This window comes from Cupressus sempervirens, chromosome 7 (genome assembly GCF_028749045.1).
Source record: "Cupressus sempervirens isolate cs-2001-9-10 chromosome 7, ASM2874904v1, whole genome shotgun sequence".
In the NCBI taxonomy this organism is placed as follows: Eukaryota; Viridiplantae; Streptophyta; class Pinopsida; order Cupressales; family Cupressaceae; genus Cupressus; species Cupressus sempervirens.
The window spans coordinates 931915703-931940830 of record NC_143124.1 but is presented as its reverse complement, the minus strand read 5'-3'; the positions used below and the strand labels follow the sequence as shown (position 1 = coordinate 931940830).

Below are 25128 nucleotides of genomic sequence, written 5' to 3'. Positions count from 1 at the left end.
CAAAACAAAAGAGAACACCTAAGGGTACAATTTGGAGCGACCAAGGATCCCAAACCGTCTCTGAGTACCAATGGAGGTGGAGTGCCACTGCCTAGTGAACCTACTACAGAGTCTCACGAATCTAGTGTGACCAAGAACAATAGTACAAAGTGGCCACTTCATGGCCGTAGTGGGGGACATAGGCAAATCTATACTGATCCAAGGCCTAGCTCTAAGGAAAATGAAGATGCAAAGTGCGATCACAAAGCTATGCGGTCTGCCAAGATAAAGCGCCAAGCACCGCTGATCAATGTATCTGAAAAAGGTAGACAAGGACCTGTAACCTCCGAAAAGGCAATGGAACCTCCATTTCAATTAATAGTAGATGGGACAACAAAAAATGAAGTGGGTCTTGATTTCCACCTCAAATAAGGAAAATAGGCGACAAATCCTCTCGCGGTTACTCCCATTCCAAACTGCCATTGGTTCCAAGGGACAAAGACAACAAACGTCTATCAAAGAAGCCTTCATTGGAGGAAGATACCAAACAAAAACTCCAACGGAAGAAATTATGTTTCACCTAAAAAGAGTCGTGGGAACCTTCGCACAGATGCCTTGGTAAAGGAAAAATACACTACATAGAGGTCATATCTGATGATGATGATTAGGAAGATATACCCACAAAGGGTGCTCACCCATAGGAGGATACCAAGGTGGTCAGCCAAAATCGTATAGAGATCGACACATTGGTATGTCGCAGAGGAACCAACACCTTGGCTATAAGCTTGAGATGTATGATATTTCGCGTACAGGGAACCCTTTAAGGAGAGAGGGTCATTGTCATGCTAGATAGCGAAGCCATTCTAAACTTTATAAACTCATCGTTGGCGAAACGAAGAGGTTTACCTACAAAGGCACACATAATATTCCAAGTCAGGGTCATCAGAGGAACACTCTTACCCTGCACGCACCTTGTTCCCCAACTAAGTATCACCATAGCTAATCACACAGTGAGACAGGATTTTTTTTAAGTAGACCTGGAAAATATGGAGGTCATTATGGGCATACAATGGATGGAGTCATTGGGCAAATACACAAGGAGCTTCAAACAAATGGACTTCACTTTTGTTCTCGATGGAAGGTTGTTCTCAAAGGGTTGGCCAATAAGGGACTGAAGGAAGTTTTTGCACAACAGATGGAGGCCATTTTCTGGCATGATGATATTGTGTGGGTTGTGTATTGCTTTGTTTCAGCAGAACCAATAAAAAAGCAATGGGTGTATCATCAAGATGTTGAGGTGTAGGTCATTTTGAATACATGTGATAAGGTTTTTGCAGACATTCCTATTGGCATACCTCCCCATCATGGTTTTGAGCATACCATCGAATTGGAATCTAGCACCAGACCAATTATCAATTCGTCATACTGCCATCCCAGAAAATTGAAAGATGAGATTGGAAAGACGATTCAGCAACTCCTGGAGAAGGGATGGATCTGTCCCAGCACTGGCCCTTTCGCATCATCATTGGTGTTGGTGAAAAAGAACGATGGGACGTTATGTGTCTGTGGACCACTGTGCATTAAACAAGACAACAATTAAAAATAGATACCCTCTTCCCTAGATCGATGAATTGTTGGATGAGTTACATGGTGCGGTTTACTTTTCTAAAATAGATCTCCGCTTCGGATACCATCAGATCCGCATATGGGAGGAAGACATGGAAAATATGACTTTGCATCGTCACTATAGGCATTATGAGTTCCCGATCATGCTATTTGGATTAATGAGTGCACCAACCACATTTTAGTCTTGCATGAATCATATATTCAACAAAAAGTTGCATAAGTTCTTACTGGTATTTTTTGATGACATTCTTATTTACAGTGAAACATAGGAAGAACATTTAAAGCATCTGGATGAAGTCCAAGGAACTACTCAAGAAGGGATGGATCTGTCCCATCTCTATCCCTTTCGCATCATCAGTGGTGTTGGTGAAAAAGAACGATTGGATGTTACGCATGTGTGTAGAATATTGTGCATTAAACTAGAAGACGATAAAAAATGCATATCCTATTCCTAGGATTGATGAGTTGCATGGTGCAGTTTACTTTTCTAAAATAGATCTCTGCTCTAGATACCATCAGATCCGCATGTCAGAGCAAGACGTGGAAAATATGACTTCCCATTGTAATTATGGGCATTATGAGTTCAAGATCATGTTGTTTGGATTAACAGACGCACCAACCACATTTCAGTCTTGCATGAATCACATCTTCAACAGACTATTGTGTAAGTTCTTGTTGGAATTTTTAGATGGCATTCTCATTTAGAGTAATACATGGGAAGGACATTTAAGGCATCTGGATGAAGTCCTCCTAATCATGGAAGCACAATCATTATTCACCAAACAATCAAAGTGCAAGTTTGGGATGATGGAGATACTATACATGGGACATGTCAATAAATATGGAGCACAGGTCCACCATGAGAAGATTGGGGCTATCCTTGATTGGCCTTCGCCAAAATCACTCTGAGTTGTGAGGCTTCTTTGGGTTGTGTAGTTACTACAGTAGTTTGGAAAAGGATTCTCTAAACTCAATGCACCATTAACAAATTTGACTAAGAAGGGCTCATTCCAGTGGACTGAAAAGGTACAACACACTTTTGATAAATTAAATGAAGCAATGAGTACTTGCCTAGTTCTTGCTCTTTCTGACTTCACTCAACCTTTCATTTTAAAGTGTGTTGCTTCCAAAGAGGGCATTGGAGTTGGACTAATTCAAGAAAAGCACCCTATAGCCTTTAAGAGTCGGAAATTTACACAAGGTGAACGCTTGTATTCGCCCTATGAGAAAGAGATGTTGGTCATGGTACATGCCCTAACCAATTTACTTTAATATTTGGTGAGTCGCAAGTTTATGAGTAGCTTTAGATATTTCTTGAAACAACGTGATCTGAACAAGGCAACAAAAATGGGTAAGAAAGATTTAGACTTTTGATTTTGACATTGAATATGTGAAGGGAAAGAATAATGTCATAGCAGATGCTTTGTTAAGAAAACCCGCCATCTTAGATTTTAACCGATTGGAAGGTGTACTTATTGGTAGAGTACTCTAAGAACAATTTTAAATGCAATCTAATGGAGGGTGACATTCAGGACGACCAATACAAGGTAGTCGATGACATCGTCAACTACAAGGACAAAATATATTTGGTACCTATATCCACAATGAAGCATGAAGTTTTGAAGGAAATGCACTACTCACCCTTAGCTCGACAACCGAGATTCCTCAAAACCTACAAGCAGATCAGAGAAAGATTTTCGTTGGAGGATCTTATGAATGACGCCCTGCAACATGTGCGGGAATGTGCAACATGCCACCTAAACAAATTTTGAACACACCTCACTGACGAGCTTGCTACAACCCTTGCTCATACTAGAAAATAAATGGGATGACATCTCAATGTATTTTATTACGAGACTTCCGAAGCTAAATGGAAAGGATTGCATTTTCATGGTGGTTAACCGAGTGACAAAGTACGCACACTTCTTCACCATTCCTATCGAGTTTCAGGCTGCCCAAGTAGCAAATTTATTCAAGAAATCTTTCGCTTGCACGGATTATCAAGAAATATTGTATGCGATAGGGACCTTCATTCCCTCAGCACCTTCTAGACAGTTGTATATCGGCATCAACAATGGAATTGTCACCAAGTACAAGTTATCATCCCCAGATCGACAGACTGACGAAAATTGTGAACAAGTGGCTAGAGGGATAACTTCGCAACTATGTTTTGGCACAACATGGGGCATGGGTTAAATGGTTACATCTCGAGGAGTATTGTTATAACACCACTTACCTTATGTCCATCTAGATGGCACCCTTCAAGCCACTCTAGGAAAAGGAACCCCCTCATTTGTAGATATGGTTCTGAGTGACACTCATGCGCCGAAGGAAAAGGATTGGTTGCAAGAAGAAATAGACATTTTGATGATCTTGAAGGAGAACCTCCAACAAGCATGGATTTAACAAAAGATGTATGTATACATACATTAAAGTGAGAAAGGTCGTGTGGTAGAACATCCCTGTATCAACCAACATGCCACCTTTAAATGATGAAGGAAAGTTGATATTAGAGCCCGTCAAAACCTTTGCTGTATGGGATAGAAAACTGTGGAATTGCACCATCAAGGAATATTTGGTCCACTAGAAACACTTGACACTCCATGACGTTGTTGGTTCGCAAAACCGCAAATTGGAATCTTACGAGCCTTGCCTGCTTGATGCTAGGATATCCAACCAGTTAAGGCCAACTTGACGGGATTGATCGATGCGATCCAAATCCCCTACGATTTTGGCTCTGCAAAACCAAGTCGGGTGTACCTAATCCCAGATAACATTAAATCCAAGATGCTTAAAGCAGATCAGTTAAAACACTAATACAATGAAAGTTTTCCTAACGGCAAGAATTATAAAAAGCTTCAAATTTGTGAATTGTGAATTAAGAATAATAAAAGAATATATGAGAGATTTTTAAATAAAAGTGATTATTATAGATGATTGCAACAAATGAATATATTATTTCCTCAATGGAAACAAATAAAACAATTGCCAGCATATGGATTATGAATCAAGAATAAAAGACCAGTGCTTAATTAAATGGGCAATCAGAGTCAATATTATAAGTTGACACAAACAACTTTATAAAGTCTAATATATTTAAACTATAAACAATTTTAACAATTCAAACGCAACAGATCAATTATTTAAATGCAATTTTAAACTAGTCTAGGATGCATTTTAACTCCTACAGAGACAAACTAGACATAAATAGGGAAACAAGTAAAAATTTCACAATATCTATGTTTATCAAATTTAAAATGCAATAATGACCCAGTCCACTTATCCGAATATTAAAATATTCATAGAAATTAATAAAAAATATTTATAAAGGACACAACTTAATAATAATTTAAAACTCTAATACAAATAAATTAAAATAAATATTTCTTACTGATCTCGAAATAAAATTGTACTGGATGCTCCTTACGGATGATCCATCCAATACAGTTTGACTCTAGAATTGCACAAGAATTCATTCGATAATCCACCATCCACAAGCTTAGTTCAAAAAAATCATTTCTTTGCAAATGAAAAATATAATATATCATAAGTATATCATAGTATATAAAGATTAGGATAAAGTATCTCTCCCTTTGTAAGATTTTACATCTTATATTTATAAAGGATGGAGAGGCATTCCTCAACCATCACACCTCTTCAATATACCTAATCCTAGCTCAATGACTATAACCGCAAGGATTATTTTATCTTTCCAATTATTTTAGAGCACATAATAGCTCAATTAGATTACACAAATGATTAATTGAAGTGTCAAGCAACATTATTCCAAAAACTGTTATGAATTCTTCACACATGGACAACACCCTCTTTTTGTAATACGGCAAATGTACAGGCCCTCAAACTCCTGAGAGCTACTAACGACCATGAATGAGTCACCCCTGGCTTCAATCAAATCCTTCTTCCATCATTCAAACGCCTGCAACAAATACAACATGATAGATATAGAAATCAAATCAAAACACAAATCGATTTGTGTTTGTATCCTTTTAAATTGTTTTTCTACGGCATCTGCTCCTAGATAGATTTATTTCGCTCCCGATAATGTCATTAGAAGGCTTTCTTCTCTAAAATCTTCAATGCCTGAACTGCACCTAAACCTTGCTCGAATATGGTCTCATTTATCGCAAATGGTTTGCCTTTTCTGAACGAGTGTACCCAATGTCAAAAATGTTTTCTCTCGACTCCTTATTGCCATTGATTCCTTTATACACTGCTCTTTCTTCATAATGTTTCGTGGCTTCCTTTTTCATTGCTCTTCATGAGACAAATTCATAGGTTTTGCTTGTAAACTCTTTATCATGAGTCACCATTCAAGACATATATATTCTCCACTGACTGTGCTACCGACATTTGATTTAGAAGCTTGCAGCTGCATCTAATTTTGACATATATCTCTAAAGAATAAACTCAGTTTTTGTCTCCGTTAGACATGTCCTCCATTATCCCCTTCCCATCCATTACATTAAAGAAGAAAAAAAATTATTCAACAGATCACCCTTGAAGGACATTGCCTTAATGACTTCCTACCCGAGGACGCCCCCCCGCAATGGCACAAACAGGAGGGAGTTCTCTCTTTCCAGCATCAACAATTCTTTGCAAAAGAAGATCTAGTATTCGAGATTCAGCAAACTCTTGTTCTTCACAGAGCTTTTTCCACATCTTAAGTATAGATGGCATATTTATGGATGACAGATCACCGGGCTCCCGACCCTCAATTTGTTCAAACATTTCTACAACTCGAATAGAAAAGTAAAGCTTTGATGTCCTTCTAGGAAAGCTGCTCCAGTGCACCAATGTAGCCTCCTCTAAGCTTGGAAAAGTAACTTCCAATGGAGCATTTTCCATATTTTTCTGATTGTATGTGTGCCTTTGTAGATCAACAAATGTTTCTCCACAAGACCCTCGATAGTCAGCTGAATAAAATGCAACTCTTTGAGACCTCTTGCGGCACAAATCATTCACTTTCCTTTTAGTGGCAACTGATGCACGTCCCAAAACCACAGCATCAAAGTTGTTCAGAATATCAGCAGTTATCTCAACTAAATTGCCAAGTATGCACATCTTCCAGGAGGTTGTATTTCCTTGGTCATTTATAATTACAGTATCTTTCATCATGTCTGACTGCATAAGATCAGGAGGACCATATAAAGAACAACTCTCCAAGCCTTCCATACTCCTGTCTAAAGAAGAATACAATCACATTTAATTATTGTAATGTGATTCATGATGTCATTCATTACTTTGTCGTCAGGAAACAGTGTATCGGGATGTTCCCGACGGTGTATCGAGAGACTCCCGACGATGTTTCAGGATGTTCCCGACAGTGTATCGGGAGACTCCCGACGGTGTATCGGGAGACTCCCGACGGTGTATCAGGAGGTTCCAAACAGTGTAGTAGGATGTTCTCGACGGTCAATCGGGAGGGTTCTGTCAGTGGATCGGGAGGTTCCCGATGGTGCATCGGGAGGTTCCCGACGGTGTATCGGGATGTGTGCCGTCAGGCCGACATATATCGAGATGTATCCAAAAGGTTCTATTATTGCAGTTGGCATGTTGCATATGGCCGATGGATACCTTCAAGAAGGTTCCTCGGATAGTATTTATATTTCCCCTCAAGATCATTGTAAGGATGATATTGGAACCTAATGTAATATCTTGGCATATGCGAATACTAAGAAGAGTTCTGCTGTTGGAGTTCATGTTCATTATTTGTGTGCAATTCTTAATTAACTTATGTGGTAAACATTTGGCACCGTTGCCCGATGGATCTGGAAAGGCAGAAGAATGAAGAGTAATGCCAAATCAGCTGAACAAGAATAAGAACAAGCTAAAAGACAAGGACGAAATACGCACCGCACATGGAGATTTGATTTTGGTGCAGCAAGCAGAACGCAGAAAGAGATTCCAGAAGATTGCTGCTGACGGACGCAGAAGCGCGGAAGCATTGTTGAAGGAGACGCGACAGCGGGTGGAATTCATGGAAGAGGCAAGGGAGGAGTTTTTGAATTGGTGTTCGCCGAGGGAAGACAATCAACTCACACGGCTCAGAGTGCCGAAGGAGCAAGAGCGTGGAGTGAACTCTTCGTCCAGGATCCACTTCCAGAAGGAACAGATTCACTTAACGGAGACCCTTCTTCACCAAACACAGTTGTCGGGATACCAAGTGTGAGCATCAGAATACCAAGCGTGAGCGTTGGGATGGCAGGACCAAAGGAGAAGTTACCTAAATTTGATGGTGATGGAGCAGCTGATCCCATCCGACATTGTAAAACCTGTGAAACAATTTGGAGAGTTAATGGCATAATGGATACAAATGAATGGATGAGGCAATTTCCAGCAACCCTACGGGGTGTTGCAATTGATTGGTTTACTGATACCAATCCACAAAATTTAAACAGTTGGGATAACATTAAAAAGGAGTTCATCGCCGAATTTCAACTCCTGCGCGACGATAATGAAATTGTAGCGAAGATATTCAATACTAAGCAAGGGAAGAATGAAACAGTCCGAGTCTTCGCAAGGAAATTGAAGGACTTGATCAATAAAATGGAGAATAAGCCAGCTGACGGGTTACTGAAACGATGGTTCATTGAGGGCCTTCACCCAAAGCTGCGGAAGAAGATGAAGATCGTGACACCATTGACATACATTGAAGCATATAACCGGGCAATGAACCTGGAAAGTGAACAAAAGACCAAGAAGAAGAAGAAGACTAGCTCATCCGATTCAGATGACGACGCCTCTTCAGGAGAAGATAGCAGTGATGATGAGGGTAGCAACAAGAAGGTTTGTGCCCTTCAGAAAGACATGATTCGGATGATGAAGGAATTCAAGAACATGAACAAAGAAACTAAAGGCAATGAACTATGGTGCACAAAGTGCAAGAAGGAAGGCCATACGAAGGGATCCTGCCCGAAAGAGCAATTTTGCAAGATCTGCCAGATTATGGGACACTCGGTAAAGGAATGCCCTTTCAATCTAAAAGCAAGAACACCGCCGCAAGTGTTCCTAACACGAGAAGCATCCGCGTCCGAAGGGAGCGGGAACAACAGTACGGAGGGTGCCACGTCAGGAGGATACAGAAATAATCGGTGTGATCAAAACAACAATAGTGGCAACAACAATAATGGCGGAAGAAGTCGAATCCAGTATGATGCGAATGGCCGACCGATAGTTCAATGCCGCACATGTAATCTGTGGGGTCACTTTGCCTGAGAGTGTACAACAGCGAACACACCGAAGTTGCTATGCCGATGGTGTGGACCTGGAGATCATGACGATGTTAAGCGCCCGAAGTCTGGAGTAAACTTGATTACCATCGGGACAGACGAGGAAGAAGTTCTGGCAATCACTCGGAAACAGGCGAAGCTCTACCCTAATCCGACGGAGGAAAAGAAGAGACTGGAGGAAGCCCGTGCAGAAATCTAGAAAGCAACACAAGGAAAAACGGCACACCTGAAGGACACAACTGGTACCTCTATACGGAACTATGCAGAACAAAACATTGTAAGCCAAATCTTGCAGGCCGAGGTACCCGTCAGGATCAATGATTTGTTGCTCACTATGCCTCAACTCCACACAACACTCACGAATATAGTCTCGATTGCTAAGCAACTAGTAGAGAGAGAAAAGGAGAAACAAGGAGACGCAAGTGCAGAAGACCCGATGTTAGCTCTTTCATCCGGACACTATCCGGCGGTTCTCGAAATGGGCATCCTCGGAATTGTGTTAACATACACGATCGTGGACGGAGGGTCTGGTGTCAATGTGCTGCTAGAGGATACCTGGAGGAAGTTGGGACAGCCGACATTGTGGCCACCTACCTTCCAGTTGTTAACAGCCGATCAACATGGAATCAAGCCATTGGGAATACTCACAACGCAACCAGTGACAATTAGAACACAACCATTCCTGTTGGACTTTGTTGTGATTCCTCTAAGGCGGAAAGGGGATGATGCTATTCTAGGTTGGGGGTGGTTGATACAAGCCAAGGCAAAGCACAACTGGAAGAAAAATACTTTATCACTCGAAAGCAAAGGCCGGAAGTATGTTATCGATCTGCACACTCAGATGGTCGGGGAAGAAGCCCTATCGTCAGACTCCGAAGGCGAAGAAGATGAAAAGGAGCAAAGTATGGAACCAGATCAGGAGGGAGTTCTACGACTGGAAGGAGATGATGATTTGGATTCAGTAAATGGTCTCTACCATTGGCAGATAGAGAATTATGAATTGTTTCAGAGCTGCAACGTATTGACAATAGAAGGATACAGTAATGATGAATTTCCAAAGGAGTTTACTGAACTGAAGGAAGGCGATGCGTCACTCGATGTGACCCCGGCACATAAGTTCGCTGAAGGGGAACCCATCAAATACAACGAAGTCGCATTGTAGACCATGAATTTGGGAGACGAAGCCGAACTATGAAACATACTGGTAGCAGACAACTGGGACCCAGTACTAAAGGCAACAACATTCAAAATATTTTTAGAGTATAAGGATGTGTTTGCATGGACATACAAGGACCTGAAAGGAGTACCACCGGAGTTGTGTGTGCACCACATTCAGTTGATTGAAGGAGCAATACCTGTACGGAAGCGGCCCTACAGAATGAACAAAAATTATGCGGCATGGGTTACGGAGGAAATCAATCGAATGTTAGAGGCCGACATTATTTTCAAGGTGCAGACCAGTGAATGGGTATCCCTGATAGTGATCTCACTGAAGGACTCCACTCAGATCCGAATATGTGTTGATTTCCGATGCCTGAATGCCGTCACCATCAAGGATCCATTTACGATTCCATTCACAGACAGCATCCTGGAAGAGGTAGCGGGACACAAGATCTACTCATTTATGGATGGTTTTTCCGGCTACAATCAGATTTCCATCGCAGAGGAGGATAAGCTGAAGACGACATTTCTCGTAGAAGATAGGGTGTATGCCTCTAATCAAATGCCGTTCGGTCTGTGCAATGCGCCTGCGACATTTCAGCGAATCATACTACACATTTTTGATAAGATGTCTGTCGAAAACTTCAAGGCATTTTTGGATGATTGGTCGGTGTTCAGTGCAAAGGACAAACACTTGGCAGCATTGGGCGAGTGTATGGAAAGGTGCCGACGTGCGCACCTGACACTAAATCTGAAGAAATGCAGATTTATGGTTCCCCAAGGCAGGTTGCTCGAACACATAGTCTGTAAGGAGGGACTGAAGACAGATCTAGACAAAGTGTGAGTCATATTGGAGATGCAGCCATCCACCAATGTAACGGAGGTAAAAAATTTCCTTGGACATATAGGCTATTATAGACACTTCATCAAAAATTTTGCCAGGGTAGCATATCCACTGGACAGGTTGACGTGCAAGGGAGAATCATTCCGATGGGAAAAGGATCAAGATGAAGCATTTGAAGGGCTCAAAGTGAGGTTGGCTACTACACCCATCCTGACCTACCCAAATTGGAATAAGGAGTTTCATGTGCATGTTGATGCATCTAACTATGCGATCGGAGCAACTCTCGCACAAACAGGAAGCCACGGGTTGGATCATCCGATCTACTTCGCCAGTCGGTTGCTATCAAAAGTAGAACAAAATTATAGTACGACCGAACGGGAAGCATTGGGGATGGTCTATGCTGTGCAGAAATTCCAACATTACTTGCTGGCTACTCCGTTTGTGTTCTATGTCGATCATCAGGCCCTATTGTATATGATCAATAAATCAGTCATTCAAGGAAGGATCAGCCGATGGTTACTCCTGTTGCAGGAGTTTACCTTCAAGATCATCGTACGGCCAAGAAAGAAACATGTAAGCGCTGATCATTTGTCACATATCAGAACAAGAGAACCAGTAGACGGGGTGAATGATGACTTTCCTGATGCACAATTGTTTCAGATTGCCGCACTACCGGAGTGGTATACAAGCATCGGCGAATGCTTGTCGACGAGACAATTTCCAAATACCATGCCATCGAATGAAAGACGAAAGTTGGTGATACGGAGCAGAACATTTCAGCTGATTAATGGACTGTTGTACCCAATCAGATCCTGAGGCGTTGTGTCCTGGAGGAAGAAATTCCACGGGTACTAAAGGAAGCGCATGAAGGACCGGCAGGAGGACACATGGGCCCAGACACAATGGCACGAAAGATACTTCTAGCAGGATTATGGTGGCCAACAGTATACAATGACGCCAAGGAATGGGTTGTTGCATGCGATACATGTCAGTGCGCGGGGAAACCCCTGAAGAGAGACTTCATGCCTTTGAATCCCTCTCATGCTTATGAGCTCTTTGAATGGTGGGGTTTGGATTTCATAGGACCCCTGAAGATGAGCAGAACCAGAAGGTGCCGTTACATTGTGGTCGCCACGGAGTACTTGACTAAGTGGGTGGAGGCGCATGCACTACCAGACAACTCAGCGGTAAGTACAGCACAGTTCATTTATGAGCAAATTATTATCGGGTACGGCATTCCATTACAATTAACAAGCGATAGAGGAGGACATTTTGTAAACCATGCGATCCGACTGCTTACCACGGAGTTCAAAATTTATCATTCACTGTCAAGTCCGTACTACCCAAGAGAAAACGGACAAGCCGAAGCTACCAACAAAATCATGGTATCAATTATATACAAATCCTCCGTAGTCTAAGGGGAGGATTGGGAGGAGAAATTACCTTCTGCTCTGTGGGCTTACCGTACAGCGTATAAAGTTACAAGACACGCCATTTCAACTGATGTTCAGACAGGAGGTTGTAGTACCAGTGGAATTCATGATACCAAGCCCGCGGATAGCACTAGAAAATAAGTTGGGCGACATGGAAAGCCTAAGGAAGCGACTGTACGAACTGAATAGGTTGGAGGAGAAGCGATTATTAGCACAGTGGGCCACTGAAGTAACACAGAACAGGCGAAATGCGTGGCACGATAAGCACTTGAACTTGAATAAGTTTCAGCCTGGACAGTGGGTATTGAAGTCCGACGGTCGGAATGAGATCAAGTCGGGCAAGTTCAAAGTTAAGTGGGTTGGACCGTATTAGATTCGGGAAGTAGGAGACAATGGAGCAATAAAATTATGGACTTTGGATGGAGAGGAAGTGCCTCAGGCGGTGAATGGCTCGAAGCTAAAGGTATACCACGGCCGGAAGACTTTTGTGTCAGAGAATGACCTTCGGGCGACCCCTTCGCCGTTGCAGACCGACGATGACGACGGTCGAAGGGAAAACTGATTTGTTGCTATTTGAAATTTAAAAATTAAAAAATAAATTAAATAAATAAAAAATAAAACGAAAGAAGAAAATTCAAAAAAAAAAAAAGAGAAAATTCAAAAAAAAGAAGGAAAATAAAAAAAGAAAAAAAAAAAGAAAAAAGAAAAGAAAAGAAAAGAGCGAGAGAGATCACCGTACGGCAGGCTATTCCATGTCACTGTCACCGTACGGTGTTATCCATGTCACCGTACGGTCCTATTCTGGTTTGTATAAGAGCACAAAATGTAAAGAGAGGCCATTCGACTTGGAGTCAGAGATGAGTGAAAGCTGAACACAAAGGCCATTTTCAATTCAGCTGTACACAATGCTTGCAGATTAGGAGAGAGAGGGCGTAGGGTGAGAAAGCAAAAACGGAGTTGAAGGCGAGAATCTTCAGATTTTACCCTTTTGGCGTTCAGAATACCACCAAGGCCCTTGACGTAGTGAATGAGTAAAACAACAAAGGGGAGAGTTTTCAGACTATCATCAGCCCTACTCCGTTTGGATACTTGACATGCCACATTTCGAATGTCTTTTAGCAATATGTTCTTGTCCTTGCCTATAGCAATATCATTGGAGGTTTCCTTCAAATGTTTCTGCGCCTATTGAGAGTCGTCAGTAGGTATTTGGAAGCCGTCTACACCATAGGTTGGAAGTATTGCTTTCAAGGTTTTCATCGAAGGGCACTCACAGTAGGAGTTACTGTGCTGTTAGGGCGAAATTGATGATATGGTTGCACAGACCCTTTGTTTGTATCAGGCAGTATGAGTTTTCACACAGATTTTCTTTCAAGCCCGGTAAGCATGAAGTGATGGCATGAGAGACAGTTTTGATTGCCCAGCGCAAAACTAAGTTCCCCCTATCAACGGTGACACAGGCAGAACACGTCATCCCATCGTCTATGCTTATACTGAGCTATTGTAACAGTTATACGTTGTGATCGGCAGGGTTGTTGGCATCAGCCTGTGATCAAATCAGTTCAAGAATGGACATTTTCAGAAAGAAACCCACGGCTAAAGAGGCCCTCCATACAAACAAGCAAAAGATAACAGTCGCAACAAGAAGTATTAGGCGTGAGATGACAACACTGTAAAAACGACACCACAGAAAAACCACAAACCATGCAACAGTACGAGTCAAGATAACCAAATTTCAAGCAGTAGGAAATACGTGGGAAATTTGGGAATCCGTACGGCTGTACGACAGGCACAGGAAAGATAGTAAGCATCTGCACTCACGTCAAGAAGGAAATTTTTGCAAGCTGTACGAACACGTAACTGAAATACCAACTTTCTTTTCAGCAAAAGGCATAGTATGCAATCAGCCAGTAAGAGAGCTTGGAGGAAACACCTCGAGCAGGATTCTGTCATGAATCAAGAGGTGCAGGCAGGACCCTCGCAAGCACGGCCACGGGGGAAGGAGACAGGCAAGCACAGGGCAAAAGTACAGACTCAGCCAGATGTCCATACAACGCCACAAACTGTAGCTTTTGAAGGGCTGAATGGAGGGGACTGTCGGAAATGGTGGGAGGAACATCCAAATACTCACTTGGTTAAAGCAAGCATCAGAAAGGCGCAGGTGGAGTGGGCTATCTGGATGCCACTTTTTTGTATTAGAGACTTTGAGGGCGTTCTGCGGCCAATGATTGAGGCTTATGACAGGCATTCTCGAAAATGGTCAATTCCATATCTGGAGTATGACATAGTGGTATCCTTTCGGCCAACTGATTTTACGAGAGTCCTTGGTATACCAGGGGAGGCGCAAGGTGGAGCCAAGATTGATGGTATACCCAAAAAGATGAGCAAAGAGACGAAGTTGCAGCTCATACGGATGGTAAACCCAAAAAGATGAGCAAAGAGGCGAAGTACAGAAGCACATCGATACCCTCATGGACGCTTCGAAGAAAAGAGGGCTGCGGAAGTCTGAGATTCGTGAAGCACATTGGAAGTGCTTGATGGATGTGGTGAAAAGCAGGCTTACAGGATCCAGCAGGGCATCTGACATTTCCTTCCCCTTGGTCAGTATGATGAATGGAATCATGAACGGCAAGGTTTATGACTGGGCTTCATTGTTAGCCACGCGCATGGAGTTCATGACCCTACAACACAAGACGTTCTATATGCCGCACTACGCCATCGAACTCTTTTTGGACGCCACAGCCAGGACGATACCCCATGAGTAGCTAGAAGTTAAGCCATCTCCGGCAATACCTGGCGAGCCTCCAGTAATGCAATGGAAGCACTTGGATACACCTATAGGTCAGAAGAGCAGGGGCCAGAAGAGGACACAGCAAGAGATGGAGGAATCGGGTAACACCGACAGTGGCCATCGGGACACATCCTGCAATAAGGAAGACGACTCTGAGAGTATGGAGGTGGAACAGGAGGAGGACGAAGAAGATGAGGAAGGTAGAATAGTCTCAGCAGTCCCACTTCGCTTTCCGCGACCAGCTGCATTTGTGACAACTACTTCAGCTCCGGTAATTTCGGCACCCCACATACACACCATGGCAGATGTTCACATCCCAGGGTTTGGTCAGTTTCAGTGTCCAGTGGTGATCACCTCGGTTACTCTACATCCTACATCATGAACAGCAGTAGCACCTGTGCAACCAGCAGCGCGCCAATGAACAGCAGCACCTGTAGCTACGAGTACACAGCCAACGGTTCAGGAACCAATTCTCATACCTGTACTAGAGAGTTTGCCTCAGCCACTTCCTGTGGCAAAGCCTGTGACAGAGGAAGGAGTCAGAGAGAGAGGTACGCAGGAGCAGGTTCGGCTAGAAGTGATTGGGTCAGATGCGGTAGTCACTGTAGCAGACACCTTGCTGAGTAAGGATCAGGGTGCTCACTGCAGTATTCCTGAAGCGGCACCCCAGGCCCCAGCAACAAGCATAGCAAGTCGGGCGAGTGAGTACCTTAGGCGCCGACTACTTGCCCCTGTCACCAGAAGTCACTCCATTCAGTCTTCCATGAGAGAGCACATGCCCTTGGAGGCCAATTGGTCCAACAGTGAGATAGTCGAGATACCGGCATCACAGAGGGAGGATCAGAGTGCAGCGGCAGCCAAGAAAGTGACTACGGAAGTGCAGGAGTCAGATCCTCTACCAGCGGAGACGGAGGACATGGATATTCATTCTCGCTTGGCTGTCATTGCTGAGCAGAGCAAGTCCATAGCGAAAATGGTGTTGACAGAGCGAAGAAGGGCAGAAGCTGGGCGGAAGGCTCGGGAGGCGGCAGAGAAGGCTCGGGAGGAGATGGCTGACCAACTTACCAACCAGCACCTTGCATGGGAAGCGGAACAGATAGCCCTGTTAGCACAGCTCGAGGAGAGTACGCAACGGAAACAGTAGGCAGAACAGCAGTTTACCACAGTGGAGCAGCAACTAGCCGCAGCCGAGCAGCGGTTGGCAACAACACTTCAGGAGAAGGACTCAACGCAACAGGCTCACGATCAGAAGGAAGCTGAGTGTCACGAGGTTGCTTTGATGCTAAAGAAAATGGTGGACGAGAACTCACAGATTAGAGCTGATTTGCAGATACAGACAGATCAGGTGTATCAGCTTCGACGCAGCCGATCGTCACAGTCCGAGACTCCGCCTTCGGGTTGATGATGTATACGTCCATGTTGTTTTTGTTTTATGAATAATGTAGATAGTGTGAGTTTTTTTTTGTTGTCTCGTCGTCGAGAGACTTTTTTTTTTGGGAGAGATGATGTCATCAGGAAACAATGTATCGGGATGTTCCCGACAGTGTTTCAGGATGTTCCTGATGGTGTATCGGGAGACTCCCGACGGTGTATCGGAAGACTCCCGACGGTGTTTCATGATGTTCCCGACGGTGTATCAGGAGACTCCCGACGGTGTTTCAGGATGTTCCCGACGGTGTATCAGGAGGTTCCCGACGGTGCATCGGGAGGGTTCTGTCAGTGTATCGGGAGGTTCTCGACGGTGCATCGGGAAGTTTTTGTCAGTGTATCGGGATGTGTGCCGTCAGGCCGACATATATCGAGATGTATCCAGAAGGTTCTATTATTGTAGTTGGCATGTTGTATATGGCCGACGAATACCTTCGAGAAGGTTCCTCGGACAGTATTTATATTTCCCCTCAGGATCATTGTAAGGATGATATCGGAACCTAATGTAATATCTTGGCATATGCGAATAATAAGAAGAGTTTTGCTGTTGGAGTTCGTGTTCATTATCTGTGTGCAATTCTTAATTAACTTATGCGGTAAACATACTTCATGAGAATTTTGGCTCCATTAGACGCCATGTGGGAAGGTGAACAACTTCTCCAACATCTAGCACTATGTTTTCTTGAGGGCAAGCAAAATCTGGGAAAAGAGGACTTTTTAAGTTTCAGGATTTGCACCCTAAATTGAACTGAAAAATATTCAGTAACCCTTACTTAACATGGGAATCATTTCACTATGTGAGACTGGTTAATGAAATGAAACCTCCGGGTTCTAGGCCGGCTCCTATTTAATCTTTCAGTGAAAATCTCTTAAAACTTATGAAAACTTGCAGGGAAAAGTTAAGAAATTGCTAAAAGCAAACCTAAAACCTAAAGTTTAAACTAAGGAGGTGATACACCAGAAGTGATTTTGAAGATGTAATAAACATGTAACAGAGAGGATTCTCTAGTTATATGAAACACACATAAAGCACAACTTCCTGTAAAGGCTTGCACAAGTGATTTACGATAAGGTTTCAATATTGAAACTACAAAAGGAGGATAAACTAATACCTCACCTTGATTAATTTCACTTATAAACACATATCATAACCTGCAAGCAAACTTACTTTTCTACAAAAAGATGCTGGAATGAGACAGAAAACAAGGAACAATGAAACCTTCAAAAATTAATCCATCAAATCATCCAAAGACGCACACAGAATTTGCAGAAAGGAAAAGGGCTTAGTAATTAACTCCATAAAGCATGATCACACTGCTATCACTGGTATTATTTCTTCAAAAATGTTAAATTATAGACTCTACAACAAAGCTTAGGACTCAGAAAGATGTCTCTAAACTCTATAAAAAATCAGAACTCCCTCTAAAATGAGTTAACAAACTCAATAAGTACCAACCCAGCCTTGGGTCGAATGCAGAATAAAAGCCTCAAAAAGAGCTCTCAATAACTCACATAGTGAAGTCCTACCCCTGGGAAAACTCCATTACCTCATAAAGAAACCAATGAGTCACTTATAACTGCCCTAAAAATGCTCTAACAGACAATAAATCCACTCCAGCTACCAAGGCAAAGTTAAATTCGACCCAGAAAACCTATATTCCCTCTAAATGTTCCCAACTGATTTCTGATTTAAAGACCATAACATAGGGAATAAAATAACTCACTTGATTCCTTTTGCATTAAAAATAGAAAAATATTAAATGATTTATAAGTCTCATCATTTAATATTTTTCTTTACAAGAATATTTATGCAAAAGAAAAATGATGAATTTTTTTTTAAAAACCCCCTTTATTTTTTGCATTTTAAAATAAGAAATAATATTACATTTTATGCAAAAGAATAAAGTTGACCCACGCTAATAAAAACCCCTCCCACATTATGCTTAATTCAGAGCAATAAAAGGGATAAAAATCCCATACCGCAGATTCCAAAAGTTATTCAAAAGAAAATAGGGCATACAATGTTGAAAGACCCTAATCTCATCTTATTTTCACATTCTAAAAGTTTTCTGGAAGGGTCGAGGGTTTCTGTGGTTTTGTATGGCCGCCGTGAGGAAGATTCACTGGTTTTTTGCGAAGCCGCTGCCATGGAAGAGAAACTTTTGTTGCTTTTGTTTCATGCACATCTTTTGTTGGTCATATGCATAGAGATTTACTGGATACATTTGGAGGTACGCTTTTCTTTTTATAATGAAATCTGGCCACTATTAGACTTTTGCTGATGTTGAATTCATTACATTTATAAACACCAATCTGTGCATAACTTCATGCTGTTTTATTGCCTGTTACTATTGTGCTCATTAATAGTAATCTGGAGCAAGTTTTATCAAAGATTTGTTATTTCTCTTCATATCTGAGCTTGCTGTTCTGGGTTTTTAAGTCCATATTATTTTCTTTTCTGAGTCTTGTTGGAAACTTGCTCCTTTATTCCCTTTGAATTTGCTGTTTTTCTCCTTTATGGGCTTTCACAAATTTTAGCTTGCTCTACTGCTGTATCTTTGTTCTTCATATATAATGCAAGGCGGCCAATAGCTTCGGCCATGATTTAGGAATGCCACCTGGCAACTCAAATTCAAGAAGTTTTTCTCTGCTACGGTGAAACTCTTCAATGGGTTGGCTCTTGTCATGATAGACACGAAGCCTTTCTTTCACAACTTTTCTGTATTATCTGCCCTGGTTATCACTTGGAGGTGGTAGAAGAGTTGTCATGTGCATAGCTGGCAGCTAGAACTAATTTGTCTTGGTTCACAATGCTCTTCAGCTCATTTACCGAAGGTCTAGATTCTATGAGCTTCTCTCTAACAAGGTCCCCTATGGCAATATATGGAATGCTCAACAGCTTTAAAAACCTGCTAGCATAAGTTCTTTTACCGACTTCAGGGCAACCAAGAAATGTCTACTGAACATTTCTTTCTTTAGGTTCTTTCTTAAACAAGTGATTCCATTACTCTTTATTTATCCCTGCCACAGCCCACTGATTGGATATTTTTTGAGGTTCCAAAGAAGAACAATATTGCATTCGAGAGAGCAATCTTGTAAGGCGATTGATAGTTGCTATTAGTAAGGACGGGAATGGCTGCACCCACATGGTCATGTATACATGTATCAAACTCAGTTCTAGCAGTCCACCATTCTTTTGATCCATTTTGTCTTTGGAAGTAAACCCGAGGATTCATCATGACTATAATGAAACTTGCAAGTACCTTTTGCTTTATCATGCTAGTTAGATATTCTCAGAGGCTTCTAAGTAAGGATATCAATCAGAACATAGCAAGACACAAGGTTTCCACTTTATACACATTAAAGGCTGTCTATCTGAGATGTAAGATCAACTGGGTCTTCATACAGTTGTTGCTCATGATTAAGTTGTTATTACCTGTTCTTAAACATATACTTTTTTGCTGTTTCAACATATTGTTGAAACCTCATACTGATAACACTTCAAGCCCATTTTGCATTTGTTATGCATCTCTTCTTCAAGGTAATAATGATAGAATCCTGATCATTTCAGCATATAAAGCTCACTCAGATGCTTATTTGGCAACTTAATAAGATAAGCTGCAGCCTTTAGCAAAGACAATTTACTAGCCTCATTGCTTCCTTTCTTGTGGGTGTGTATATGATACTCGGACCCAATCCTACTACAGTGTTTTCTTCCTCAAAGATTGAATGATCAGCTGCTTTGTCTGGCCATGAATTCTTGTTTTTTCTCAAGTGAAGCTTTATGTAAATCTTCATCCATCTGCTCATCTTTGAGGTATTCAGCTGTCATCACTGATTTTCCTAAGAATCTTATTTATCTCTGCAAGATACAGCATAATGAATCATCATGATAATGGCTATGAGCTTTTTCCATATAAATCAATTTCATTAGGAGAGGATGTATCTGAATTGGAAGCATTTTCTCTTGTGAGTCTTTGTTTCTTTTCAGGAACATGTTGCACATTTTCAAGATGAAATCCTGTTTTTTATTTGTTTCACTAAGATCAGCACCTTTATTTTCTTTAACTTCAAATTTACTAGAATCTCTTTTAAATCAGCAATGAGGTTAAGATATGCGCATCTTCTTTCTATTCCTTCTTTTGCCATGTTATAGTTGAATCTCTTTTTACTTACTTTTACTTTTCCATCTAGATACTCTCTATCTTTGCATGTTGAAATGATGCTCTCCTGACTGTTAGGATGCTCTAATTTTTTGATGATGTATAAATTGTATTTCATGAGGTTCGAGCATGGGCTGGTGACACTCATAAATAACATTTATTTATATTTCAACATTTCATTTCAATGTCACTGTTAATTTTCCTTTATGACAAAATACACGACAGATAGAGTATGTGTAGTTGTATAGATAGGCGGTCATTGCTTAGATCCTTCGGGATCTAACATCAGTTGCTTTCATGTTTTTTGCAACTGCTGGAGATCATGGAGCTCGATTCTGCTGCGCCAGGGAAAGAGTTTATAACCAGTCAAAGCAACAAGCAATGACTGGTTATCTCTACTCTTTATTTCTTTCATTCATATATATCTATTTATGTATTTCCTTATGAAAGAAATTTAGTACAGTGAGCTACACTCACGGCTTGTGTGAGATCATTTCTTTCCAGTATATTAATTCATTTCATTGTTTGAAAACATGAATGTATATTTGAAAGTAAATAAATACAAAGACATTTCAAATGTTTGAATGAAATGAATAGCACTTTTGTACTTTCATTGCATGTATACTTAAAATTTTACAAGTGCAAAATTTTAGTAACAGGACTATAATGGCCCCTATCATAAAATCAATTATAAATTAAAACTTCATTTATTGAATGATTGATTTAGCATATCGCAGACGCATTTTTATTTTTGTTTCCGTAGGAGTTTGTCATGTCTTTAGTCGGCATTTAATTTCTCCCTCAACAATGTACGTCTTTGAGGTTAAGTTGTATTGGTAAGCAATTTGGATTATTTTCTTTGTATTACGAATTCATGTTGGATTTCAGTACTGTTCACTATTTTGAAAGTGGAAGACCTTCCCTACTTGGGTTTGCAGTTTCGGTTGGTTTACCCTAACCCTACTCTGCTTACATTGCTGCATTTCGGATCTGGCAAATTTGAAACACCATCTTTGTCTAAAAAATGTGTGTGTGTGTGTGTGTGTGTGTGTGTGTGTGTGATTATGTCTATGGCAACATTCCACTATTTGTTTGTGCAATTTTCCTTTAATGTTATTAATTCATTTCCAGAGGGCCAGTGGTAGTGTCAAGACACAAATCCATTAGCGTCGACAAATCTAGAGAGGTATCATACTACCAGCTACAAGACAGCGTACGACTTTCTTCAATACACCATATGGTCACTGTCGAGACATGTACGACCTGCTAAATGTATCATACAACCATTTCCCAATCTACCATCATCCTCCCTAACCCTCCTGTTACCATACAACTATTGGTGGAATCCATCACCACACACTCAAAGGAAAATTGACCATACAATCAATCACAATCATCGTACATACACAACGTATTTGTAATGTTCCCGTCATAAAATAAGTGTATTTAATTAAACTTTGTAACGGGCCGATTGATTTAATTTATCACGATCCCATTTTTATTTTTGTGTCGAAGTTTGTGTCGCCATTGGCTATCTTTGTACACCCTCGGAATGGGTTTCCAACGGGTACTTAAGCACGGCTTGTAGGAAGTCTTAGGTATGCTTTTGGATTATATCTCTCTGTATTGCGGACTCTTGTTGGAGTTCGGCATTGTTCGCTGTTTACCGTACAGGTAAAGAAATCAATATATACAGACAATGAGCACGAACAGCAGAATAATATTCGCAATAGTAGATGAATGATGCTTTACAATGATCCCAGACGGGATATAAATACTACCGCCGAACCTTCCCGAAGGAGTCCGTCGGCCACAATTATTCTATCCACTACAAACTATTTATCGACGACGTCGGCTACAGAATACAGAAACACCGCCAGACCGTCGGCTACAGAATATAGAAACACCGCCGGACCGTCGGCTACAGAATACAGAAACAGCGCCGGACCGTCGGCTACAGAATATAGAAACACCGCCGGACCGTCGGCTACAGAATACAGAAACACCGCCGGATCATCGGCTACAGAATACAGAAACACCGCCGGACCGTCGGCCACAGAATACAGAAACACCGCCGTACCGTCGGCTACAGGATACAGAAACACCGTCGGACCGTCGGCTACAGGATACAGAAACACCCCTGAACCGTCGGCTACAGGATACAAAAACACCGCCGGATCGTCGGCTACAGGATACAGAAACACCGCCAAACCGTCGGCTACAGGATACAGAAACATCGCCGGACCGTCCAGTCGGCGAACATTCGCCATTTCAGAAGTGAAAGACCTCCCCTATTTGGCTGGTGCGATTTCGGTGGGACTCAACCCTCACCCTATTTCGTTGGTGTATGTGTTATTTTGATCGGATCTAGCATATCGAGACATTATCCTCTATTTGCATTCAAGTCTCTCTATTTGTGTGAATTTCCATCTACAAATTCTCTGTGTTTTGTATGTGCAAGTCTGCGTTTCAATTCCAGTTGCTTTACCTCTGCATGCGGCCTTCTTATCATCACCGTACGGCCTGTCAAGACACTGTACGGCCTTCTTCCAACCACCTTATGGCTTCCACTTAGCTCTCTGTACGAATACCTACTGCACATCTCAGGTACAAAAATTTTCTGTACGGCTATCTACCCTCATTGTACGGACTTCAAATATCCATATGGCAACCTAGCTTCCTTCCACTGTACGGGCTGTCTAATCTCCTCCATACTTCCTCTGCTCACCGTACGCTATCCAATCATCTTTCCGTACAGCTTAGTTATTCTCACTGTACGGGTCTCCTGTGCTGACATCCCTTACTCCTCTCCGTACACCAGTCTTAACCATCGTACAGCTATGTTTTCCTGTTCAATTTCAGTCCGTACATTTTCCTATCCTGCGCATTTGGGTTCATTTCTGTATGATTATTCCTAGGTTCCTGTAACTCGTTAGTCGGTACATTATAGTATTACCATACGGTCAGGGAAGTCCAATCCAATGCATGGTGAAGGAGGGCGAAGTTAAAGGAGATGGTGTGGTTTGTAATTTTGTCCAGCAACAGAAGGGAATATTACAACTTTTGAGGAAAAAAAACGACCAAAACCAAACACAATCCTTGAGGTGAAATTTTGATCAAAACCAAACAAAAGGAGATATATGTATCAAAGAATATGAAACTCTATATTTGAGGAAAAATGGTAAAACCAAATTGAATTTCAAAGGAAAATTATGAAAACCCACCAAATAATTTTTGACAAAAATTTATTAAAACCCTCCCATGATACGAGTTGATCAGAAAACATTAGAGCAAAACTCCTCATTCGAATGCAGAGGGGTTGGGGCCTTTGACTAAGACCATTCATATGAAGATTGTGCAACTACAAAGAATTTCCTATAATCTTTCTTCATGTGACCCAACTTGTGACAATAATTGCACTAAACACTCTTCTTCCTGGAAGATATTGGAGGTTCACCAAAGCCCTTCTACAAGGCAAATTAAGTTGTACCTATGTTCTTGTCTGAGGCTTGGCCTAGAAAAGCCACACGTTCAAAAGAGGAAAAACAACATCTCTTCCAAAAATGATATGCCTTAGGCATTTTTGGCTTCGAAGTGCAAAAATGGGGTCTTGGAGGGTCATTACATTAGTTTTTAGTACAAAATTAGACTCGCCAATGCACATTACAAATAACATTCATTGGTTGGAGGTGTATTTACATGTATTAAAGTGCAAAATCGCACTCTCCACAAGGCATTACATGTAACATGTTTGGCTGGAAGTGCATTTACATACTCATTGCATATTTAAAAAAATACTTCTTTATTTTCCCAAGGCCACAACTTGGCTTCCTAGAGCAAATCACTCTCTCCAAGTGCTATTACATGTGACATATTTTGCATGTGGAGGGAAGTTTTCATGTAAATTGGACTATTGGAAGTCCATAACATATTTAAAATGACTTGCCTTCACATTTTTTCCATTCAAGTCCAAAATCGTACTCTATAGATGTAATTGCATGTTTTATTTTTGGCTAAAAGTCAATTTACTTGCAAATTGGACTCTTAAGATGCCATTACATGTAAAGTGATTTACAAGTAGAGGAGAGTTTTCATGTAAAGTAGGCTCTAGGAAATCCATTACATGCATTTCTATGCCAAAATCAATCTCTAGAAATGCATTTGCATGTAAACATGTAAAAGACATGTAATTGAGTTTCCACAATTTAAATGACCAATTAAGCACATGTCTAACCATAGTTCCAAGAATCACGGCGATTCATGCGATTCACGCGATTCGATTCAAGCCAACCGATTTTTTGTGAATCGGTGAATCGAATAAGCGATAAAGGGTTTATGAAATAAGTTACTCACTAAATTTCAAGGGTTTTTTTAATTTTCCGATTCATGGCCGATTCGATTCCGATTCATGGCCGATTCACGATTTGATTCGGCCTTGCCGATTTCTATCCGATTC

General features: G+C 41.4%; 1 protein-coding gene and 1 pseudogene across 3 annotated transcripts in view; both read right to left on the bottom strand.

Moving 5' to 3' along the window:
- LOC149550625 (D-alanine-D-alanine ligase family) overlaps positions 1-25128 on the bottom strand; it is a 332888-nt gene that overhangs the window by 141735 nt on the left and 166025 nt on the right. The window lies entirely within an intron of this gene.
- Positions 6034-6798, bottom strand: LOC149550626 (SUMO-activating enzyme subunit 1B-1 pseudogene; annotated as a pseudogene).